Below are 24077 nucleotides of genomic sequence, written 5' to 3'. Positions count from 1 at the left end.
GGGACAGGGGAGCCTGTGGGCAACACAGGATGAGGGCAGAGGAAGTGTAGCCGCTCACCTCCCTGTCCCCCAGCTCTGTCTTCTGCCCAGCAGGCGACCAGGAATTGGGTTTTAGTTTATTTTGTTGGAAACCTACCAACTTCAAACAACACTGCAAAAAACCCAGTCAGCCTTTGGTTTAGGTGACTCTTCCTAAACCCCAAGGAACAGAGTGATGTGGGTGGCAGGTGGCAGTCCCTGGTCCTGACAAGATCAGGAGTGGACTATAGCCAGCTTCCAGCCATCCACACACCGCTCCTTCTCCGTCAGGACAGCTCCTGCATGAGGCCTCCTTGCTAGACCCCGTGCACGCTTTGTTCTGTTCACCCATTGCTACACTGTCAGGTTGTGACATTACTCACAGACGAGGAAATTGAGGTTTGAGGGGGAAGGATGAGACCCGAGTAGGTTTGGACCCAAAGCCCAAGCTCTTAACCACAGACCTAGGATCCCAGCTGTCGAGGGTGGGGATAAAGCAGCCAGCCCCTACGGGACAGCCTTCAGTCTCCAAAGTTAACCCTGGGGCTGGACTTGACACTTTGCTCAAGTTCGGTGGGAGTTTCCCTTCTCCTCCCCAATTGCCCCATAAGAACCGCTCCTTCCGGTCCCTCCCGGGCCCCTCAGCAGCTATCTGGAAAAGCCCTGCTGAATTTCCACTGGAAGTCCCAGGGGCCCTTCGGGGAGCTGTCAGGACCCAGGGGGAGGCAGGGAGAAAGAATAGAAGCTCTGCCTTGGGATCCCCTCCCCGGGCACAGGAGTTCGAGTCCCACTGGAGGAACCAGTACAATCTTTGAAGTCCTAGCTTTGTTGGGCCCCTTCTGGGCGGAGCAGCGCGACCTGAGCTAGTGGAAGCAGTGGCTCAGTTGCTTCCTTTTGCTGCCAGTGCTCACCTTCCCGGCTCCCCGGAGCTCACCTAGCCTTACTTCCTCCTCCAGGAACCCGAGAGGCCCAGGGCTGGGAGCAGGCCGGGCCCGGAGCCATGCAGCTGGTGCATGGCGGGGCGGGAGAATCGGGGACAGCGGGAATCGGAGGCCGGTGCTCCATTCCACCCACCAGCTGTCCTCATCTGTCACTTGTTGCAAGAAAGAAAGCTGCCCGTGTCAGCTGCGGAAGTGGAGGCAAAAACTAACTTTGTTTCTGGAGCTCCCGTCGGGCTTTCCCGACCCCCTTTCTCACCTGCTGGCTCTGCTTTCTTTGCTCTGCGCTGCAAGCAAATCCGGCGTAGCACGCTCAAGTCCCAGGCCGACTGCGCAGCCCTTAGCTCGGGTCACTCCGCGGTCTCGGAGGCCGTCTGGGAACTCAACTGCCACGGCTTGGCCCCGCCCACTCAAGACCCCGCCCCGGACACGCCCCCGAGCCCTATTGGAGGCAGCTGCTCTCCAACAATACCAGGCTCCGTCCAGCCCCGCCCCATAAAGCCACGCCTCTGACACGCCCCTCAGCGACACCGCCCCCTCTAGGCCTCTGTTTTACCCCGCCGGACCGGCTTGCCCACCCTGTACTCTGCGTCCTATCGCGTCCCAGCGCCCGGCCCACGCACAGCTCTAATAATGGTCCCGCCCCCATAGCCCTCCCTCTCCTTTCCCGGGCCCATCCCGGGCTGCTCGGTCGTCCAGCCTCTTACTCTCTGATGGGACGACCCCTGCCTGCCCCCATCCTGTGGGCCTTGGCAGCCCCAGCTCAGGGCTGCAAACCAGGGCCCCACGCTGCATTCCAGGGCGGGCACATCCGGGTGCAGCCGGGAACGCCGTGGGAGCGGATTGTGTTCCAAGTTTGGGCCTAGATCAGGAGATAGCCCGGAGCTTTCTGAAAATATGAACAGCTACTATGCACTGCCCTGGGCCAGGCTGTGGGCCAAAGCTGTATTATAAGTACTGACCCTTGCGTTTTCACCCTCTGGGGACACCCATATGACCCCCGTTTTATTGGTGCCCAACCCAAGGCTCAGAATGGCAGCTGTCGTGGACCGGGAGTCCCACGCTGGGGGCGGAGTGACAGTATCTGGTCCAAGTACTGAATCACAGGCCTGATGCTGCCAGGCCTGCCCAGACTGGCCCCTGGACAAGTGGCCTGGGGCCAGCACCGTGGGGGAGCCTGCTAGAGGCTGGGAGGAAAGGGCTCCGGCTGGCTCTTGCCCTAGGACAGAAGTGGCCCAGAGCTAGTTGGGCTGTGGGAAATCTCCCGATGACCCAACTCGGCTGCCCAACTCCAGGGGACCAGCCAGGGGCAGGGGACCTGGCAGATGACCAGGGCCATCGCCTGCACCACAGCTGACAAAGCTCTTTCACCCCATTACCTCACTGGCAACCCACAACCAGCCTGTGGGAAGGGCTGCGACCGGGCCTGCTTGCATGGGTGCGGAAGGGCAGGAAGCCAGTTCCCGCTGGGCACGCGGCTCTGAGTGTGGTCCCGAGTCCAAATCGCCCTCATTTATCTGGGAACTAGTTGGGCACACGTACTTCTCTGAATCCTAGGCCTACCCCGTGAGAAACCCTGGTACCTGGAATGAAACCCAGGGCCTTCTCACTGAACTACATCCCCAACCCTTCTTTGAGACTGTCTCCTAAGGCGCTAAAATTGCCCACACTGGGCTTGAACTTGCGATCCTGCATCTGTCGTGAGGTTTGAGAATCAGTGGAGCAGCACGAGGGAGGTCTGGGAGTCACCAGACCTGGGTGGCCTGCCGGTGGCCTCGACACGCAGGGATACTCAGCCTCTCCAGAATGAGCTCCTAAAGGGAGAATAAGAAAACATCGCCACAGCGGCCTTCGGAGTGAAAAGCAGCAATGGTGCTCGAGAAGTCTTTGGCACGCTGCTGGGACACTGCATGCTCAAGGAATGTTTTCTTTCCAGTAAAAGTCCGTTTTATGGAATTTCCATGCCAAGTCATGCAAGTGAGGCAGAGGAATCCTTTCCAGCTGGCAGTGTCCGAGTCCTTCCCACAGCATCTGTCCCACAGAGACCAGGGTCCCAGCGAGCTCACCTAAGAGCGGGAGCTGCTGCCACCACCCAGGGGCCAAGCTTGGAGAACCGCTGTGCCCTTCTGTCCGGGGCTGGGCTCCAGCTCCTCACCAACCCGCCTGTAAAGTGTCATAAAATGCCCCTGCTCACCCTGCTCCGCGTCCCCTCCCCCAAGCTGGGGATGTTGGTGCCCAGGACTTGCAGTTTGTAAAATAGCTGGATCCCACCTGACCCCCACTGCCTCACGCGGATCACATCTGCTCCTCCTGCCTACCTCTGCCACTCCTGATTAGAGATGGAGTCAGCTACAGGAGCAGGAGGCCAGAGTGCAGGCAGCTTCCGAAGTCGCCGCCGTACCCCACTCTGAGTGTCCCCAAGGGGCTCCTGGCCTTGGAGAACCATCATGCTCTGCGAATCTGGAAAATCCAAGTTGGGAATGCAAACTGAGCCTTCATCCCTTACGTCCGTATGTTTATCAGACTGGAAAACAAAATGTTACTCTCCCACCTCGGCAGACGTTCTTTATAACCACCGGGAAGGCCTTGTTCAATGGAGCATTCCTGGACGCTGGAATTCTGCACAGGCCCGTGGTGGTGCGGGAGGGTGAGCCCAGCCGGCTTTCGGCCCACTCCCTCTGCTTCTTGTCCTGTGTCGCTCTCTACCCGTGTCACAGTGGCCCAGGTCTCAGCGTGGGGCATGACAGGCACACGCCCTCTCGCCTGGGTCCCATTGCCTTTGTCTCCCCAGCAGCTGTCACCATGCGTGGAGCCTCAAAGGTCAGCCGTGGAGCAGATGCCTCCTGAGTCATGCCTGGCCCCTCTGCATGGCTTTCCTTGCATGGTTCCCCTCCCCCTCTGCCAGCAGAAGCCAGCTTGGTCACAACCTACACGGGCAGCTTGCCCGTAGAGAGCAAGAGACTCCATCTATTGTGGAATTAATTCTTGAGCTTCTTGAAGAATGAAAGCCTGGGGTGGGGGCTGGTTCTGGAGAGGGGAGGAGGTGGGGAGAGCGGCTCTGGGCAGGCCTGACAGGTGACATCACAGGGCCAGTGTGGAGTGGTGGGATAATGTCACTCTAAGGGCATAATGCCATGGGGTTCCCAGCCTCTCCGATGTGCCCCCCTTTCCTGCAGGAGATCTGTAGGTCCCTGTTGGTACCTGGGCCTAGCAAAGGCCCCAAGACTTTTGTGCAACTCTGGGATGGTAGAGGATAGGTGATGTATGTGTTTCTGGTTACTATGACATTCATCCACTGTGCATCACTATAACAGAATCCCTGGGACGGGTGACTTTATAAAGAAAACAGATTTGCTTTGGCTCCTGGTTCCGAAGGTCCAAAGTTGTTGACAGGACCTCAAGGCCAATGGGACATCACATGACAAGTGTCTCCCTTCTGCTGTCCCTCCTTCTAGCAGTTTTTGTGTCTTGTGCAGTTCAGCTATATAGTTCAGGATGGCCTTGAACTCACCCGCTGGCCTGGAACTCACAGTGATCCTCCTGCCTCAGCCTCCCAAGTGCTGGGATTACAGGCCTGTGCCATCACCCCCGGCTCCCTCTTCTTGTAAAGCTACCAGGATTGCATCACGGGGCCTCCACTCTTCTGAGTTTATCCTAACCCCATCCCTGAAGTCAGCCTTTAGGCACCACGGTCGGGTTAAGTCATCATACTGGGGATTAGGTTTCAACGAGAACCCCTGGGCACCAGGCTCAAACCATAGCCAAACCAGCAGTGTTGCAATCGCTTCTGAGTTTCCTTAGCCCCGAGGGTGCAGTTTGGTTGTCTTGGGGTGGGGGTGGGGGCTTATCTGTGCTCTGGGTGTCAGCAGCTGGCTCTCCAGGGACAGAGGGTCCCTCCAGGAGCTGGTGTGCTCGCGTGGTAGCGAGCTGTGAACCAAGAACATGTCCAGTGCTGGTGACCGAGGGCCTCCTGTCCTCCCAGGTGGTCGCCTGCAGGAGGCTGGAGCATCCTTGCAGCAAGGCTGCTGGGCTTTGGAGCACTTACACATCGTCTCATGACCTAGTTTGGAGGTCAGGCAGTATTGTTACTTCACAAGGGACGAGCCACCCAGAGCCTGTGTGCTGTCTCCATCCACTGCAGGTTCCAGAAATCCTGGGAACCTCTGCCCAGCTGTCAACAGCCAGGCTCGAGCTGACACAGACCCCCCACCCACCCAGGGCCTCTCCTTCCAAGCTGTTCCCGAGTGCTCTGCTGGGTGATGCAGAGCCTACTCTGGATGGGCATCCCCGGGGCACTTCAGGGTTCAGAGCATTTGTGGGGCTGACTTTGGGGATTGGGGTCTGAAAGGCGAGCAGATGGGTGCTGGGAGCCTGAATTTACCTCACTTTATTTTTTTATTTTTATTTTTATTTTTTTTTTTGTCTTTTTCGTTTTTATTGGTACCAGGGATCGAACTCACGACTGCCTGCTTGCAAGGCAGGCGCTTATGCCGCTGAGCTAAATCCCCAGCCCCAATTTACCTCACTTTAAAGCAAAAAAGATATTTCTTCAGTTCTGAGCAAAGAATTTGCACCTCCCTCCTATCCATCAGCATGGTTTCTTTTTTCTTTTCTTTATTGGGTTTTCTTGAGATAGGGTCTTGCTATGTAGTTCAGGCTGGCCTTGAACTTGTGGTGATCCTCCCCCCTCGGCCTCCCGAGTGCTGGGATTACAGGCGTACACCACTGTGTCGGGGGACTTTCCTTAAAGTCATAACCTAAAGTCACACTCATTCAGCCCTGGACACAGCCGATGAGGCCTGGGCTCTCTCCACGCCCTGCTGCAGGACGGAGGCACAGAGGACAGGAGTCAGTGCCAGAGGTTGCACATGGTAAACAGGGATGACCCTGACAATCAACGCAGTTTTCAGGGGCGGAAATGCAGCCCCAGGATGCAAACTGGGCAGCACCTAGGGACCCAGATTCTGTGTGCCCAGCCCTCAAGCAGCGCCTCGCCCCAAAGCCCACATGGGTCCAAGGGCTTCCTGCTGCAGCAGCAGAGCTGACCTCCACGCCATCTCCTGTCCCCTCCTTCCCCGAGGCTCAGGCCAGGAGGTGGCTCTTCCCGCATTTGGCCAAAGGACTTAGTGAGCCTCTGAATTCTAAACTTGTGACAGCTGGGTGGTGGGCGAGCCAGACCACAGCCGGGACTCATCCGGATCTGAGTCACTTAGCAAGGACCCTGGGCGCCCGTCCTGGCCTGCCCTTGCTCTGCCTCAGAGCCTGAGGCTCATCCTGCCCGCCTGGCCTCAGGGGCCTCGGGCGCAGCGGGCAACCCCAGAGCCAGGTTGTCATAGCAACCACAACCATAACATCGACTGCCATCCTGAAGCCTCAGCTGTTTCTGAGTGTCAGGGATTTGCAGAATGACTCACTTAGGCACAGAGAACTCATCAGTTTGTACCAGTCACTTCTTTGTCACTTGAGGTACATCATTTAAAGGGGAAAGCTTTATTCTGGATCATGGTTTCAGAGTGTTCAGTTCATGGTCAGCTCTCCAAGGCAGAAATTCATGGCAGAAAGGTCTGTGGAGCAGAGCTGCTCAGTTTGTGGTAGCCAGGAAGCAAAGCAGAGAGATGTGGTTGAGTTCAAGCAGAGAAAAAATGGGTAGGGACCAGATGTAGTCCCCAAAGCCACACCCAGAAATGTGCTTTACCACTTGAGGTGTCCACCACTAACCTGATGGAGCTGACAATCATATTAACTGTCACACGGTTATGCAAAAGATCCTCTGACGTCACCTGGCTCCAGTGTTGGAGGACACTTCACATGGAAGGTCACAGATGCCTTCTTCAGGGTCAGAATATACCTACAGGTCTCCCTGAGCAGCCAGCCAGGGTCCAGGTCCTTGAGGCAAGTGCCTGGGCAACCTCTGTCACCTCAGTCCTCAGAGCCCCCGCAGTGAGACGCTTACTGGTCCTTGTTGGTTTTCATCCCAGCAGCAAGGGCCACTGCGCCAGAGATGAACTGATGGAAGAGAGAATCTAGTCAGAAACGGCTTTGCCTCCCGTCCTTACCATGGTATGAAGCTTATTTATTTATTAACTTACTACACAACCCTGCTCTTGGATCACTGCTCAAAATTGTTATGTCAAATGGCTAGACGTGGTGGCACATGCTGGTAATCCCAGCACTTGGGAGGCTGAGGCAGGAGGATCACTGTGAGTTCAAGGCCAGCCTGGGCTACCTAATTAGTTCAAAGCCAGCCTGAACTACATAGCAAGACCCTGTCTCAAGATAACCACCACCACCACCACAACAACAACAGTTAAATAGTGTACCCCCTCTGTAATTTTTTGTTACATTTGTTCTTTTCCCCTTTTGGCATGCACTTAACTTCAGGGTGGTGGTTGGGTACCACAAAGACTGATACACTTACAATCCAATACATGCTGGTTTAGTGATTTATAGTTGAGACGTAAGCACTACTTGATTAGGCATTTTGCATATTATGAGCTATAAAAAAACCAAGGCAGAAAAGTATTTTTAAAAAATACTTTTTATAATATTCAGTATAAGTATGGGGGTGTATACCTGTAACACCAGTTATGTGGGAGGCTGAGGCAGGAGGATTCCAAGTCAAGGCCAGCATGGGTAATTAGCAAGAGCCTGTCTGAAAATTAGGCACAGACACTGTCTCCCTTGAACAGAGAAGATCCCTACATTCGAAAAGTTGAGTTGAATGTTTTGTGTTTTGCCAGCAATTACAAATCGGGTATTGTAATGCAAATCATCGAATCTGTTTCCCATCCCCCTAGCAGTGTGGAAGCATTATTGGAATCTCAGTGAGTTAATGCCAGTCTCCCACCTCCAGTGCAACCCATGGCGAGAATAAAGACTCTAAGACGTATTCATAGTTCCGGGCAGCCCTGGGGTCCTCAGTCTGATCCAGATACAGACTCACGGAACCAACGCCTCCCCCAGAGCTTAACCCAGGATTTATTAACTTGTGAAGAAGCAAGTGGCTCGAGGATGAGCGGTGGTGAGGACGGCAGGAATGACATGGGCTTTGCGAGCTGAGCCAGCCAGGCAGTCAGAAAGCGCGTCGGTAATGGGCCGAGGAAGGGTGAGCAGGAAGGCCGGCCAGCATGACTCAGCTGGGGAAGCGTCTGCAGGAGCAGGAGACTGTCGCCTCAGTGTCTGACGTGCAGACTGGCATGCCCTGGGAAGTCACAGCCTCTCTGATGAGGCTGGAACCCAGCTGACATTCCCGGAGCTGTGTGGCTCTGCCATTCCGCTGGGCTCAAACATCTATACGGAGGAACCAGGAAACTTTCAGCCGGCTTCAAAGGGTCCACCTCGGTGCCTCCGGCAGCCCTGTTTACACTGCTTGGAGCCAGCTGAAGGCCGAGGGAGACAGCTCAGTCAGCTCTGCACTTGTCAGAGCCTGGAGCCACGGCCCACTTTACCTAAGGGGAGTAACTGTTGTGCATTTAAGAAGAGCCACCCATGTTGTTTTCTCCAACTGGGAAACCTCACGTTAACACAGTCTTGATGGCTTCTGCTGAAAACAGGAGCGTGCAGACATCTGGCTGTGTGTGTGCAGAGCAGACTGTAAGCTGGCAGGATCTGAGCTGTGGCCGCTGCTCCAGCTGGCCGCAGTCCCCACCACTCCCTAATGTCCCCAGCCTCCTCCCATTGCCCTGTGACCACCTCGATCAGCATTCGGTAGACATCAGGCAACTTTCATCCCCAGGGCACGCGGAGAGGTCCCGGGGCCAGGCAGACTTGGGGAGCAGGACGGGGACACTGTGCTTCCTCCCTTCCCGGCTGTGACTTCTCCAGGAAAGCCATGGGGTGCCCAGGCCTCCTCTGGCTCTAAGGTGGATGGCTTAGCTGTGTCCAAGTCACTTTACCCATGGGAATGGAGAGAGAGAAGGGGACAAGGAGGGGGAACACTCACCTTAGTGCTTCTCTTCAAAGTGAGCATCTGTGCCAGTATCGATCGATAAAATAGAAAATGTAGCTAATCACTGACAAAAGCCCAGCTCCTGATTCACTGCTGAGTTCTACAAGAAATTTAGAGAAGAGATAATGCCATTACTTCTCAAACTCTTTAATGAAATTGAAAGGGGAGTAATACTCCTAAAGTCATTCCTAAAAGCAAGCATCACTCTGATACCAAAACCAGAGAAAGACCCAACCAAAATAGGAAACTACAGGCCAACCTTCCTAATGAACATAGATGCAAAAATCCTTAATAGGATGCTGGCAAACAGGATGCAGCAAATCATCAAGAAGATTATACACCATGACCAAGTGTGATTCATCCCAGGAATGCAGGGATGGTTCAACATACGCAAATTAATAAATGTAACACGATATTAACGAAGCCAAGAACAAAAACCATACAATCGTTTCAACAGATGCTGAAAAACCATCTGACAGAGTCTGGCACCCATGCATGATAGAAACCCTATAGAAAAGTGAAATAGATGGTCCTCATCTCAAGCTGATAAAAGCCATCTAGGAAAAACCAACAGCTGTGATCCTACTGAATGGACAAACACTGAAAGCTTTCAGTTTCTAAAATCAGGAATGAGACAAGTGTGTCCACTGTCAGCGCTCGTATACCACACAGTTCTGGAAAAATTAGACATGAGAAAGAAAGTAAAGGCATAAGGATAGGAAAGGAAGAAGTTAAATGATCACTATTTGCAGGTGACATGATGCTCTACGTAGAAGTCCTCAAAAACTGCGCTAAAAGACTTCTAGATCGAAAAATCAAATTCAGTAGCATAGCTCCATACAAAGTCAATGCTCAAAAATAATAGCCTTTCTGTACACAAATAATGAACTCTCTGAGAGAAAAATTAGGGAAACAATTCCCTTCACAATAGTGTAAAAAAATTGAAATACTAGGAATCAATCTAACAAAGGAAATAAGAGATTCTACAGTGAAAACTACAGTGCTCTGAAAAAGGAGATTGATCAGAAAATGGGAAGATATCCTTTGCTCTTGGGTAGGAAGAAACAACATGGTGAAGATGGCTTTGTCAAGCGTGGGAGTGCATGCCTGTCATCTCAGCACTTGGGAGGCTGAGGCAGGAGGAGTGCTGACAGTTCAAGGCCAGCCTGGGCTACATAGTGAGATCTTGTCTCAAAAAATAAATAAATAAATAAGTAAATAAATAAATAAATAAATAAATAAATGAAAGAAAGAAAGAAAGAAAGAAAAGAAAAAAGAAAGAAAGAAAGAAAGAAAGAAAATGGCCATACTTCCAAAATTTCTGTTCAGATTTAATCCAATCTCAATTAAAATTCCATTAGCATACCTCACAGAACTAGAGAAAACACTCCTAAAATTCATTTAGAACTAGAAGGGACTTAGAATAGCAAACATAATTCTAGGCAACAAAGGCAAAGCAGGGGACATCACAATTTCTGACCTGAAATTATACTACAAAGCTACTGTAATAAAAACAGCATGGTACTGACAAAAGAAAAAAACCTAAGGACCAATGGAACAGACTAGAAGATGAAGAAACAACTCCAAATACCCTCAGCCATCTCATCTTTAGTAAAGGAGTCAATCGCATTCACTGGAAGAAAGGTAGCCTCTTTAACAAATGGTGCTGGAAAAACTGGCTTTCTGCATGGTAAATACTAGAACTGGACCCTTGTCTCTCATCATGCACTAAACTAAAATAAAAAAATGTAAATATTAAAACAGAAACACTCCATCTTCTGGAAGAGACAATAGGTAGAGCTCTTGAAGATATAGGTGTAGATAGACTTCCTGAACAAAACCCAAGTTGCATGGAAAATACTACAAATAAATCAACACTGTAATCTCACCTTATTAACAAGCATCTGCACAGCAAAAGAAATCACCAACACAGTGAAAGACAACCCACAGACTGGGAAAAATTTTTACCTAGCTGTCTCTCAGACACAGGGCTAAAGTCTAGAACACAAAAAGAGTTGAAAAAGCCAGACCTTCCAAATTTAAGGACCCAATTCAAAAATGAGCATCTGAGATGCATGCACACTTCTCAGAGGAAGAAATACAAACAGCACATAAATATGTGACAAACGCTTAACATCGCTGGTCATTCAAGAGATGCAAATGACAACAACTCTGAGCTGCTGTCTCACCCAGAAAGAATGGCTATCAAGAAACCAACCGATAGCAAATGCTGGAGGGGCTGTGGGGAGGAAGAAATGCTTCTCCACTGTTGGTGGGAGTGTAGACTGTGCAGCCCCTGTGGAAATCAGTGTGCAGACTCCTCAAAAAGCTAGGACTAGAGGTCCCATTCGACCCAGATATTCCCTTTCTTGGTATCTTCCCGAAAGAATTAAAAGCATCATAGCACAGCGATATGTACACACCTGTGCTTATAGCAGCACAGTTTGTAAAAGTGAAGTCTTGGAAACAACCCAGATGCCCATCAGTCAATAAATGGATAAAAAAAGACCTGGTCTCTTTATGCAGTGGAGAACTACTCTGCCACAAAAAAGGATGGACTGAGACATCTCTAGCTACATGGATGGTCTTGAGCCTGTCCTGTTAAGTGACCTAATTTGGACACACATGTGTGAATGCCACATTGTTTTTCTGATGTGAGAAACCAAAAGGGTAAATAAGAATCAGGATGTATAATAGATAATTTGAAACAGGAAGATATTGTTCAAAAGGAAAGGGGAACTGGGGGGCGGGGAGGAAGGCAAATTAGAAAATAAGAATAAAATGGAAACAAAGCTTTGTAAATGAGGAGGGGAAGAAGGGTTGAAGGGAGGTGAGGGGAAGGGGAAAAAGAGGAATCAAGATTTGTCACGTACAGGTACAAATTCCCTCTGACGAATGTGATCATTATATATAGCTAAATGGTAACAAGATACTTAATAATAAAAAGTGAGCGTTTGTCGCCCTCTGGTGTCCACAAAGGCAGAGCAGCCAAACCGGAGAGGCCAGAGAGGCGACCTGAAAGGCCAGGTGAGAGATCTGAGCCCCTTTGGCTCCCGGGCCCGAAGGACGTGAGGATTCTATTTTTAAAATTTTATTTTCGATGTATTTATTTTGGAGGCAGGGTCTTGCTCTGTACTGCAGGCTGGATTTGAACCCATTACATAATCTAGTCTGGTTTCAAACTGGCAGTGATCCTCCTGCCTCAGCCTTCTAAGTGCTGCCCGCTCCTCCGCTCCTCTCCACCCCAGGCCCACCTCGCCAGTGTCCCACGCACCTTTGTACCCCAGGGCCTTTGCACGTGCCGCTCCGGCTGCCGGCAATGCTATCCGCAGACCTGCACGAGAGACAAAGCCATGGAGAGTCTCCGCTGTGTCTCCCGAGGTGTGTGAGCCTGGCCAGGCCGAGCGCCTTCTCTGTCATTCCCTCCATCTGTGACGGCGCTGGCCCTTCCGCGTTCCGAGGGAGATGAATGAGTTACCCAGGGCGCACTCGGGCATCCCCGGCCGGGGTTTACTGATGCACAGGGCTTCCCGAGTCCGGGTCCCCCCATTCGGACCCGCCAGCTCCCAGCAGCCCAGGTCCGCAGAGCCCGCGTCTACCACCAGGTGGCGCCCGCGACTGCTTCGGGACAGAAGTCCCCGCTAGCTCTGCCTGCGCTGAGTCCTGCGGCCTCTGCGCCTCGGTTTCAATCTCTCTCTGTCTCTCTGTCTCTGTCTCTCTCTCTCTGCCTCTGTCTCTGTCTCTGTCTCTCTGTCTCTGTCTCTATCTCTCTGTCTCTTTCTCTCTGTCTCTGTCTCTCTGTCTCTGTCCCTGTCTGTCTCTGTCTCTGTCTCTTTCTGTCTCTCTCTCTCTCTGTCTCTCTCTCACTGTCTCTCTCTCTCTGTCTCTGTCTCCCTCTCTCTGCCTTCTCCCTCCGTTCCTCTCCCCTCACTGGTTCCCTCCCCATTTGAACACCCTAGTTTGAGCTCACAGTACCTCTTACACATCTTGGCCCCTGTCTACACCAGAGGAACAATGCGGCATTTACACACGTGTCCGGTTTATCTCACTTAAGAGTGTGGTCTCACGGTCCACCCATTTACCTGGGAATGTCTCCAGCGTCTGCCTGGGTCTTCTGGTTGTATTTTTTTGCTTCGTTTGTTTTGTAGGGGGTTGAACCCAGGGCCCTCACACTGAGTGTATTTATTTACTTATTTAAATTTGGAGACAGTGTCTCAGGAAAGTTGCCCAGACCAGGGATGGACTTGCATTCTCCTGCCTCAGCCTCCCGGAGTGCTGGGATTGGGGCGCAAGCTTCCGCACCCCGGTTACTTGGTCAGTTTTAAACCGACTCCGGCCCTGGGAAGGTCGGGGCGTCTGCGGACCTCTGCAGCTCCCGTCCTTTCTGTCCCCAGCGTGGCTTTCCGAGGACCAAGAGCCCGGAGTCCCTCCCGCGCCTCTCCAGCCGGCAGGGTCTGGTCAGGCAGGCCCGGTAGCCCGGTCGCTCCTCTGGGCTGCTGGGGCCGCTTGCCCACCTTCTGGGCGCCGCTCGCGGACTGTCAGGGACACTGCCACCCGGTGGCCACTGTGGGAATGGCCTGCGCTCCTGCGGCGTGCTGGGCGTCTGGGCGCGCAGAGCCGGCCTGGCCTGAAGCTGCAGTCTGGAAAGGTCACTGGCGCCCTGGCGTTGCCCGCGCACAGGCATGCCCGGCCCAAAGTCTGTCACCGTCCCTGCAAGCAGCTGTCCCATCGGGCCCTCCGTCCGTGCCTGACACCCAGCATCTGGCCGTCTCACCTGGACATCCGTGCTGCCCCCTCTTCCAAGCCTGAAGCTCACCCCACCAGGACCTGACTCAACAAAGCAGCCACCCTGCCTCAGCCTTTGGATCCCCACCATTCCTGGGCCCATTGTACCCAGTCACGTGGTCCTTGCCCTGCACCCAGTCACACTTTCTAGTCATACTTAAGCTGGCTGGATATCTGTCACAGGACCTTTGCACATCCTAGGGTGCCTTCCTCCAGAATGTGCCACATCCAGGTGGCAGCTAGTGTTCCTTCCCAAAGGGACACCTTTGAGGCCACCCTGGAGGTCCCACCCCACCCTTCTGCCATGGCTCCCAAGGCCTCTCTTACCTGTGCCATGCCCACCTTCTACAGGCTGTGAGCTCTGGGAGTGCAGGACTGGGGCTGCCCCAGCCACTTTGGTGGATGGAGAAACTGAGGCCCAGAGAGGGGCAGGGCTAGCCGGAAGGGTCCCAGTGGAGGATTACAGCTCAATTCATCAGCTTCCTGGGCTTGGGCAGGGGTGGGGGGTGGTGATGAACCAGGGTCGGGGCAAGGCTGTGTGTGGGACTCTGGTCCCAGCCTGTACCCCAGCCTCTGTCCTCCCCCATCCCCATTTGGCCCTCTGGAGGGAGGGGCCCAGGCTTTTGCTTTGATTTTTGAGACAAGGTCAAAAGACTGGCTCAAACTCCTGGTGATCCTCCTGCCTCAGCCTCCCGGGTGCTGGGATGACAGGCGTGCACCGCCACACCTGGCACTGAGCCCCGCCCCTGCCCCCGACTTCCTTCAGATGGTGCTGCCCCCCTTCCAGCAGGACAGTGGCCAGCAGGTGACCAGAGCTAGCACCTGGGGAGCACGAGGACCCCAGGGAGGAGGACAGAGGGGCAGGGGTGACGTCAGGTGCCTGCCTGGTAGGCCCAGGCGGGGGGACAGTGGGGGACGTGGGCACCCTGGTCCCTCCCTTGCTGTGCCAGGATTTGATGGTGCTGAGCTGGCCCTGAGTGCTGCTGGCCCTGATCCTGAGCCTCAGTCTCCCTTTCTGCACATGGGGAGGACGCCTCGCCCTGGCCCATCGCCCATCTCAGCGGGGCCTGAGGTCAAACCAAGTCCTGTGGCCGCTCCTCTTTCCAGCTGCCAGGGTCATACACTGTCCTTGGGGCCCGCTCAGCCCCTGCCGGAGAGTCTGAGGATGGAGGGACGTCCCTGTCCCTGGAGACCCAGGGACTGGCTCCCGGAAGGGGGTGCCACCCAAACCAGTCGGGGATGGAGGGCCACTCGTTGTCCAATGGGGAAATCAAGGCACAAAGAGGCGGAGTCCTGCTCTCCAGCAGCTTAGCCAGCAGGTCTGACTGGCCACCTGTCCCCTGCGCTGGGCTCAGAGGGGCGCTGTGGCCAAGGTTAGGATGCCACCATGTTTTAGAGGAACCTTCGCTGATGAACCTGGAGAAGCTGCTGCCAGGGGCAGTGGGGGAGGGAGGCGTCTTGCACAGCCCAGAGAGGGCCAGCGACTCTCCTGAGGAGCACAGCCAGCAGGTGGGGTCCAGCAATGAAGCGGGTGTCTCGGGTTCTGTCCCTGACTTTCCCTCCTAAGGCCAGGGGCCCTTGAGGAATCCTGTGGGAGTCCCACAGTCCACCCTTCCAGGTTCACTCCTAGTGGCACGTACGTGTCACCCCAGCAGCAGGGAGGCTGAGGCAGAAGGATCACCATGAGTTGGAGGCCAGCCTGGACTACATAGTGAGACTGTTTAAAGAAAAAGAAAAAGCCAAACCCCCTAGCAAGCCCGCAGAGGCAGACGGCAGTTCCCAGCCTCAGATCTCCAGGGCTCAGGCCTCTTTTCCTGCCCCCCAGAGCCCTGTGAAGGGGTGCTGCAGCCGCGGGTGAGCTGACCGCTCGCTGGCCCCTCCCCACCCTGCCCGCCCGGTCCTGGCCCCTGCCCAGCTCTGCCTGCAGCAGCCTGGAGCCAGAGGCCCCGGAGCCCATGCGCTCAGGGCGCGCAGAGGTGTGTTTTGAAATCTGCTTCCTTTTGGCCACGCTTGGGCTTCCAAGCAGCAGAGTTTGACTGACAGGCGGGCAGGCAGAGCCGGCTCCCTGCGGGGCTGGGGCCGATGGGGGATGGCAGGGGTGGGGGATGGCGCTCGGCCTCTGGTTTCGGCCAGGGAGGGGCTGGGGCTGGGCCCCCTGCGCCTGCCCAGTGGGGGTCTGAATCCCCCCCTTCTCTACAGCAAGCACCTCAGACCTGGAGCTCTGCCTCCGCGTGGGAGGGCATCACTTATCCACACGAGCAAATGAATATATTTGTTGAGTCCCATTCTTCATTTTTGTATGTGTGGTGTTTTTTTTGTTTGTTTGTTTTTGTATCGGGGAATCAAACTCACGACCTCATGCTTGCCAGGCAGGCGCTTATGCCGCTGAGCTAAATCCCTAGCCCTATTTTTTTGTTTTTTGATCTTGCTATGCACTGCAGGCTGGCCTTGAACTCACTATGCACCCAGGCTGGCCTCGAGCTTGCAGTGATCCTCCTGCCTCAGCCTCCTGAGTGCTGGGATCACAGACATGGCCACCTCGCCCAGCTTCAGGGCCACTCCTGCCAAACTTCCTGTGCCAGCTGTTTCCTGCTGGCTGGTGATCCAGCGGGTGGCTCCAGCCCCTGGTGGTCACCTCGTGGTTCCAGTTTCTGAAGGCGGCCTTGTGCTGACTGCAGTTGCATTGTCCCTGAGAGTCCCCGAGACTGCTGTTCCCAGACGGCCCTGCAGCAGTTCCAGTACCTCCCAAGCTCCCTTTACTAAACCCTTTCTGTGGAAATCCTTGCGCTGAGCTACGGTTTCCGGGCCCAGTCTTCATGCCTGGTGGCCTCGGTGCTCAGGAGGCTGAGGCAGGAGGGTCCCTGGCAGTTCAAGACCAGCCAGAGCTAAACAGTGAGCTCAGGCCCAGCCTAATCCATGAAGTTCTGCTTCTATTAAAAAAAAAAATCAGGACATGGACACACAAAGAATCACCCAGCCATTGGGCCCTGGAGGACAGGAAGTCAGCAAACGGCAGACTGTCCCAAGCCCCCATGCAGAACTATGACTGGGACCCGGGCCTGCTGTCTGCAGCTGACATTCTGTAGCCATCAGGAACCCAGTGACTCCCCCAGACCACTGAGCCAGGGGAAGCTGGGTCACCTCGCCCTGGTGCGGGTCCCAGAGCCGCCTCTGCCTCTGACTTGTGCAGTGTAAGGTCACCGTCTGGCTGTCTCCACCCCAGCGTCCCTCTACTGGAACTGCAGCCTCAGAGACCACGGCCCAGGCCCCCTTGGGGACAACCCCTTCCCAGGGCTTTGCCTCTGAAGCCCACTGTCTCTGGGGACCCCCTCGGGGGCTCCCCGTCCCCCACTGAGCCTGAGACGGGGTGGGGTGGGGGAGCAGAGCTGCATCTCCGGGACATCTGGGCCGGGGGAAGCTGTGAAATATTCCTGTGGGCGTCAGGGGGAGGGGAATCTGGCTGGGTGTGGCCAGCGGGGGCGGGACAGGACTGGGAGAGGACGTCAGTGTCCACCTCCCCGGTGCTGAGGTCTCAGAAGTGCAGGCTCCGGTCGGCGGGGGTCATGAAGCCCTTGCTGAGGGTCAGGGTGGCCTAAGGGAGCCCTATGAGTCACCCCCTTTTACAGAGGACGAAACTGAGGCTGGGGGCTCCTAACCCACCCCGGATGCTGCAGCAGCAACGGGACTTCCGGCCACGGATCCAAAAGCCGCCATGGCCTGCTTGGAAGGTGGCCGCCCGGGACTGTCCTCTCTGGGGACAGCAACGGAGACCCCTGGGTGCCCTCAGTGTCTTGGATTCTGCAATGCTGTTCTGTCTCTGTTCCGCTTTCTGGCCCCAGTGTGGGGTGCAGTCGGTCTGAACCCAGGCTCAGCTGGGTCTCCCTGTCCATTCTCTGAGACCCTGCATTTCCTCTTTGTAGAAAGCATTCACTCATTCATTTATCCAGTACTTAGTACTCGCCATTGGCCAGGTGCTGGGACTGAGCACAGAATATCACAGTATCCCTAAGTCACAAGGTGAACTCAGCAACACACAACTTCACCCAGTACCCCCGCTGCCACTCCGGGTGACTTCTCACCTGGAGATTCCTTACTCCCACGTCTGGGGTCTGTCTTTCCCTGATCCACGAGGACGGAATAGCTGCCTGTCTGGCCCCTGAGCTGTTCCAGGCCCAGAGCCACGCACACAGCGGGGGACACGATGAGGGGTGGGTGGTGGGGTGGGAAGGCTCTGCGGGCTGCAGCGGGAGGGAGGCTCCGCCCGGCAGAACCATTGATGCATGGGTCCCCCTAAGTGTCCGGGAATGGGGAGCCGGGCTGACCCTGGGGACACGTGTTCAGACTATCTCGGTCCCCAGGAGACCCAGCGGGGTCTGGAGGGGAAGGGAAAAGCACCGAGGGACAGCGGGCAGGACATTGGCATCCCTGGGATGCGGCCCTGTTCAGCAGAGCCCAGCCAAGGGAGAAGGGTCCGGGGGCTTGGGGATGTTACCAGGGCACAGACCTGGGCTTAGGGGGTTCCTGCCTGGAGCTGGAGTCCAGGCCTGGCTCATGAGTCTCTAAGCCTCAGTTTTCCTGTCTGTAAAATGTGAACACAGAAATGACAAGGTACTAAAATGCCAAGTGTAGCTCCCAGGCATAGCTTAGGTAACTGCGATAGCTTAGGTAACTGTAGGTAACTGTAATAGCTTAGGTAACCTTTGTTAGAGGCTTTGGGGTGGAAGGCTCCCCGCCTCTGTGGACCCCAATCTCATGGTCCCTTGGGGACAGACTCGGTGGCTGTGGCAGAGACTTCAGAGACTTCAAGGCCCAGGAGGGGAGCCCCAGGAGCGGGACGGAGCAGGAGGGTCCCAGGCAGCTCCCTGCATGGTGAAGCCAAGGCAGATGGGTGAGCAGGTCCGCAGGGTTGGGGTGATCCCCCACCTCCACCGTCCAGCCCTGGCCTCAGCTGCTCCCCAGGCCTCTAATGGAGCCATAAATCCGCAGCAAGGCCGCAGGCGGGGCGGCGGCCGCACAAGTCCCAGTGGTGGCCGGGGGCGGCCTCTCCGGCTGCAGACCGAGCCGACACCCCATCGCTCATCGCCATGCCCACCACCCCCGCCGGCCTGCAGCCCATCCATCTCGGCCGGGGACTTTCAAGTCGGCCTCGGCCCCTCTGCTTAGCGTTAAGATGAGCTCGCTCACGCCGAGACTGTTCTTATTTATCTCCGGGCTGCTCCCTCCGCGGCCATCAGTCTGCAGGGCGGCCTGCACCGAATACCGAGTCCTCCCCCAGCTTCCTCTCCGGCCCCACCTGGCCGAGTCAGGACGAGGCCAGGCCTGTGGGGCGGGGGAAGGTGACCTTGTCACTGTCACTGTCACTATCACTGCCCTGGATTGGCCTTTGCACACAGTGCTCCATCACCATGGAAACCGAGGCCCAGGGAGGTGGGCACCCAGGCTGCAGCCAGAAGGGTCCAAGCCAACTGACCGTCTAACCTGATCCTCTCAGGGGACAGACTTTTGGGTCTCTTTTCTCCCCCAGAGCATGCAGCCCCACCCCTCAGAGTCATGGGAGACTTGAGAGGCCACCCCTTTTCCAAGGGAGGCACAGAGAAGGAGAGGGACTCATCCGAGGCCACACAGAAGAGTCAGCAAAGCCCAGGGAGCAGGGTGCTGCCTGAGCCCGGCCCGGGCCACCCGCAGCACCAGGCCACGGGCCGCAGAGATCGGCCTGCTGGTCAATGAATGACCCAAAGGGAAGCCGAGGCCCGCCCTGCACACCCCAGGGTCTGCTCTGTGCAGATCCTGGGGCATCAGGCTGGGCGCACCCCTTCCCTGTCCCCTCAGCAAGCAGGCGAGACCCCCTGGGGACCTGCAGACCCAGGGTGTGCAGGGATAACACGAAGCTCAGGGCGCGGAGGTGCAGGCTTTGGGCTTCTCTTCCTCCTCTCCTTCTCCCCAGCTCTTTTTTTTTTTTTTTTTAAAGAAACATATGTCACTTGCCATAACTCATGTGCTTATTATAATCACGACCATATGCTTAATGGGATGTAATCAAACCACTGCTAACCGGGGCCTGCTCATGGCCCCCACCTGGGCTGCCCCCAGACGTGTTCACAGCAGCCCTGACTGGGGGAGCCTGGGGGGGCTTTGGGTTCATTCATCCCTCCGTCCCTCCATCCCTCCACCCCCGCACTCCTTTATAGTTTTTGAGACAAGGTCTCACTCTGCAGTTCAAAGGCTGACCTTGAACGCACAGTGATCCTCCTGCCTCAGCCTCCCCAGGTCTGCCCCTCCATGCCTGGCTTCACCCATCCACATCAGCAAACACTTTCCTGACGGGCTGAGGTTGGTTTCTAAGATGCCAAAGTGTCTCCTACAGGAGGATCTGGCGAGGCATGAGAAGAAAATCACAGGGCTCGACTTGCTTTTATTTCTCAATCATAAAAGAGATTCCGTTTTCCCGAGGTGTTTCATACACAGAATGGTAACGGAGAGTGTGTGAGGAATGTTAAAGACCCTCGGCGCAGCAGGGGCCTCAGGGATTTCATCCCTGGAGAGAGGTGTGCGGTCAGGTGCGGAGCCGCTGCCTGGGTCCCCTGGGCCGCTCACCTTCGGGACACCAGAGCAGGTGGCCAGGACAGAGGTTTCCTCCCGCAGCTCCGGAAGTGCAGGGTCAAGGTGGAGGCTGGGTGTCTCCTTCCAGAGAGAGAGAGAGAGAGAAAGAGAGAGAGAGAGAGAGAGACAGAGATAGAGAGAGACAGAGAGAGAGACAGAGACAGAGAGAGAGAGACAGAGAGAGACAGAGAGACAGAGAGAGACAGAGAGAGACAGAGACAGAGAGAGAGACAGAGAGAGACAGAGAGAGACAGTCAGAGAGACAGAGAGAGACAGAGAGAGACAGAGACAGAGACAGAGAGAGAGAGACAGAGAGAGAGAGACAGAGAGAGACAGAGAGGGAGATCTGCTTCCTGTGACACTCCCCCCCCAGTGACCATGTCTGACCTTGAGGACCCCCTGGGAGCCCTGTCTCCCACAACAGTCACCATGGCCCTGGGCTTCCACGTGGGGCTCTGGGGAGCTGCAGCCCTGCTCTGAGGTCAGGAAAGTGAGGCTTGGGAGGGAGATGGCCCCAGGGTTGGGAGGCCCTGCCCTGGGAGTCACAGCCAAGGCCCTGGCATGGGAAGGAGGTGTGTGTGGCGAGGGTTACATTCTTTCCTCCATTCTGAGCCCCGAGAGCCGGCTGGGCTTTGTGCCTTGCGGGATGCCTGGAATGGTGTGGAGGTGTGAAACACCCCAACCTGGCCCTGGGCTCAGTCCTCTGCTCTCCTAACACTGACCATGCCCATCTGCTCCTCTCTCCAGCCTTCTTTCCCAAGCTCAAGGTTGGGCTGTCCCCAGCATTGCCTGGGTCTCCTATGATCTGAACCTTCATGGCTTCATGTCACCCTCAGAATTTATTCAAAATCCTGCCCATGGCCTCTGTCCAATCCACACTTCTGTCACTTGCCACCTGAGCCTTCTTGCTCTCATGCAAATGTCATCTGATCCAACCCCAGGGCCTTTGCACCTGCTGGTACTGCTCCCTGGAGTGCTCCCTCCTTTTCTCCCTAGCCCAAGGACGCTCCGCAGAGAGATCTGTTCTGTCCTCTCAGTCTGAAAACAGCTCCCCCCTTTCTGTCTCCGTTCTTTGTTGGGTTTTGTTTTTAGAAGCTCATATCCCAGTGTGACATGGCGTGAGTTCACTTGTTCATTTGTAACATCAACGCTCTTTTGCTGAAACCCAAGCACCATGAGGGAGGAGTATTTGTGTGTTTGTTTGGAATGGTAGGGGCCTGTAACAGTACCTGGCGCCTAGTAGGTGTTCAATAAGTGTGTGTCCCATGAATAAAAAGCAGTCTTGCAACTTACTGAGGGAAGGGAAGGATTCGTGTGTGGAAGGAGGAGGCGGGGGCTGGGCCGCAGGGATCTGGGGACCTGGGAGAGAGTTGAGGAGTTGGTTTGATTGCAGTGGGGAGCTATGAACAGTTCATCATGGCTCGGTTCATTATTTGTTGTTCCATTTTGACTCTGGAAGCGGGGACAATCCAGCCCTATGGGGGAATCCAATCTCACAGGCTTAGGAGGAAATCGGTAATTCCAACCTCCTGCCTGTGCGCTCCCCGTACCCCAAGCATCGCTCGGCTATCTTGTGGTTAGAAAACACGGTGCACAGAATAAATATGGAGGTGGGGAGCACCCCCGGCCTCGCCCACCCTTGGGGTGTCTCTCGGGCTCCCGAGCCTGCGAGGAGCCGGCTGGGCCCTGATTTATGACAGCGAGGGTAAAGAACTGGAGACATAGAAGCCAAGCGGGGCCGGGGCTCGGACGGGGCTGGAGGGCGCCCGGCAGGCCCCAAGGGGCAGGGGCGGCGGTGGAGGCTTCGGAGCCCGGACGAGGGTCTTAACGCCCAGCATTGTCTGAGGCCCCGTGCAGTCCCATCTAAGGCGCTGGTGCCACGTGTCCTGGCCGTCAGCGGGAGGGTGTGTGGGCGGCTCAGAATCTTCCCTCTCAGCCATGACGCTTAGCAGAAGGAGAAACTGAGTCAGGCCCAGAGAGTGGAAACCACGTGCCCAGTGTCTCGGGACCTGGGTGACTCCACAGTGGGGTCTCCTGACTTCTGGCCCCTGGCTTCCTTAGAGTATGGCAGAACCCTCCTCTACCCCTGCCCTCCCCACCCGTGTGCATCCTCCCCTCCATCCCTCCCCCCTCCCCAGCCGAGTGCCCCTCCACCACCCACCTTCTGGATTCGAGATCTCCCCTGTTCCCCCAGCTGGGCACCAGCATTTCTCAAAGCCATGGAGCCTCTAAGGAGCGCTGAGGTCTGTCACACCATGGGCAGCCCTTACCAATGGGGCCCCCCCCACCCTGTGTGCGGCCTCCACCTCCCCGATGACCAGGCCTCCACTGGAGCAGGGCTGAGGTGCTGGTGGTAGTAGCAGGGAGGCTAAACATACTCCCCAAACCAGTGCTCACTGGACACCTATGTATGCCAACAAGCAGGACCTATTCATTGTCTACCAGCATCCATCCCTGCCTCTGGGGAGCTGGTGTCCTGCCAGACTTGCCATTATGCAATCAATGATTTTCAGTGGTTTGACAGTTGTGAAGTACAAAGAGCCGCCTGGCACCTCTGAGGTAGTGTTTAACCAGATGAGAGAGGAAATAGCATGTGCAAAGGCCCTGTGGTGAGGAGTACACCAAAACTGGAAATGGTAAGGAAGAGGCAGAGGAGGATCCTGCTCTCTGCAGGCTCAACCTGTGGATTTGGGACTTTATTATTTTTATCCAGAAAGCCACGAAAGCTTCCCAGCAGAAACCAGCAATCTTGAGGCTGATGTCCGATTTCTACCAGCAGTGGACTGTGCAGTGGTAGGCTCCTGCAGCCCTGAGGATGGCTTTGTGGGGGCGAGCATCTAGCTCATTGTCAGAAGTGGCTTTTGGAGGTGGCAGCAGTGTGGGCACAGGGTGAGGGCTGTCTGGATGTGAACTTGCTTCCTTGTAGAGTAGAGACTTGGAAGGAGTTGAATACGTGACATTGTGGGGTTGCACCATCTCCGAACCACACAACTCTGGACCTCTTTGACGTGCACCTGACCAGGTACAAATGAGCAAGGAAATCTGGATCTGGCTGTTGAACGCCCTCACCTCCCGTCTGGTCCGCCTCCACTCACTCTGCAGCCTGCAGTGGTTTTTCTGTCCCCGGATGTCCTGAGCTCACTTGCTGTTCCTTCTGCCTGAAATGTTCTTCCCCTGCGCTTCCCCTTTGGCTCACGTGGAACGTCCCCGGCAGAGAAACTGTCCCTGCCTGCCTTCCCGCTGCAGCCGCCTGGAGCTTTTCTTCTAGCCTATCGAGGCCTTTCCTTTCCGCGCGCAGGCTGCCTGGTCCTGCCTCTTGTGAATACGTGCTGAGGGTTTGTCCGCCTCTTCCTGCCGGGCAGGTGGAGATCCTGGCTTTTCATCTCCCAAGACAATGGAACTCACAGTGCCGCAGGCTTGATTCACAAGTAGTGACTAATTAGCCCCAAGAGGTAGAGCTACTTTCTTCTTTTGCCAAGAGGACGAAAGCTGGAAGAGGAAATTGACGTGTCCAGTGTCCCCAGTCAGCTGCGGGTGAGGAGCTGGGCCTCCAGCTGCAGCAAGGGGGACGGAGGCCTGCGGCAGAGCCACCAGCTTCGTGTCTGCCCGACAGGAAGGAATCCCTGCATCCGTGACCCTACCCCCTTCTGGCTGCCTCAGGATACTCCCGAGGGCCGATTTGGGGTTCCCTGGGGTCCCGTCCTTCATCTGGGCCCACATCACCCTGAGTGGCCTGCCGGAGAGGGGCCAGGGGCAGGAGGCTGCCACAGCTGGAGTGAAGAACCGAA

General features: G+C 55.6%; 1 protein-coding gene across 2 annotated transcripts in view; it reads right to left on the bottom strand.

The window, feature by feature from the left end:
- Nucleotides 1-1378, bottom strand: part of Cd82 (CD82 molecule) — a 32927-nt gene extending 31549 nt beyond the window's left edge. Inside the window, exon 1 of one of the 2 annotated variants that reach the window (XM_003465119.5) lies at nucleotides 1216-1378. The gene's annotated coding sequence lies outside the window, so the exon portion shown is untranslated. The remainder of the gene's footprint in view (nucleotides 1-1215) is intronic. The other variant, XM_063227803.1, reaches the window with a different exon arrangement.
- Between the last annotated feature and the right edge of the window lie 22699 nt (nucleotides 1379-24077).

Source organism: Cavia porcellus, unplaced genomic scaffold (assembly GCF_034190915.1).
Source record: "Cavia porcellus strain 051 isolate PalLab524CR breed Dunkin Hartley unplaced genomic scaffold, mCavPor4.1 scaffold_17, whole genome shotgun sequence".
In the NCBI taxonomy this organism is placed as follows: Eukaryota; Metazoa; Chordata; class Mammalia; order Rodentia; family Caviidae; genus Cavia; species Cavia porcellus.
Note: the sequence above shows the minus strand (reverse complement) of the source record. Positions and strands in the feature narration are given on the sequence as shown.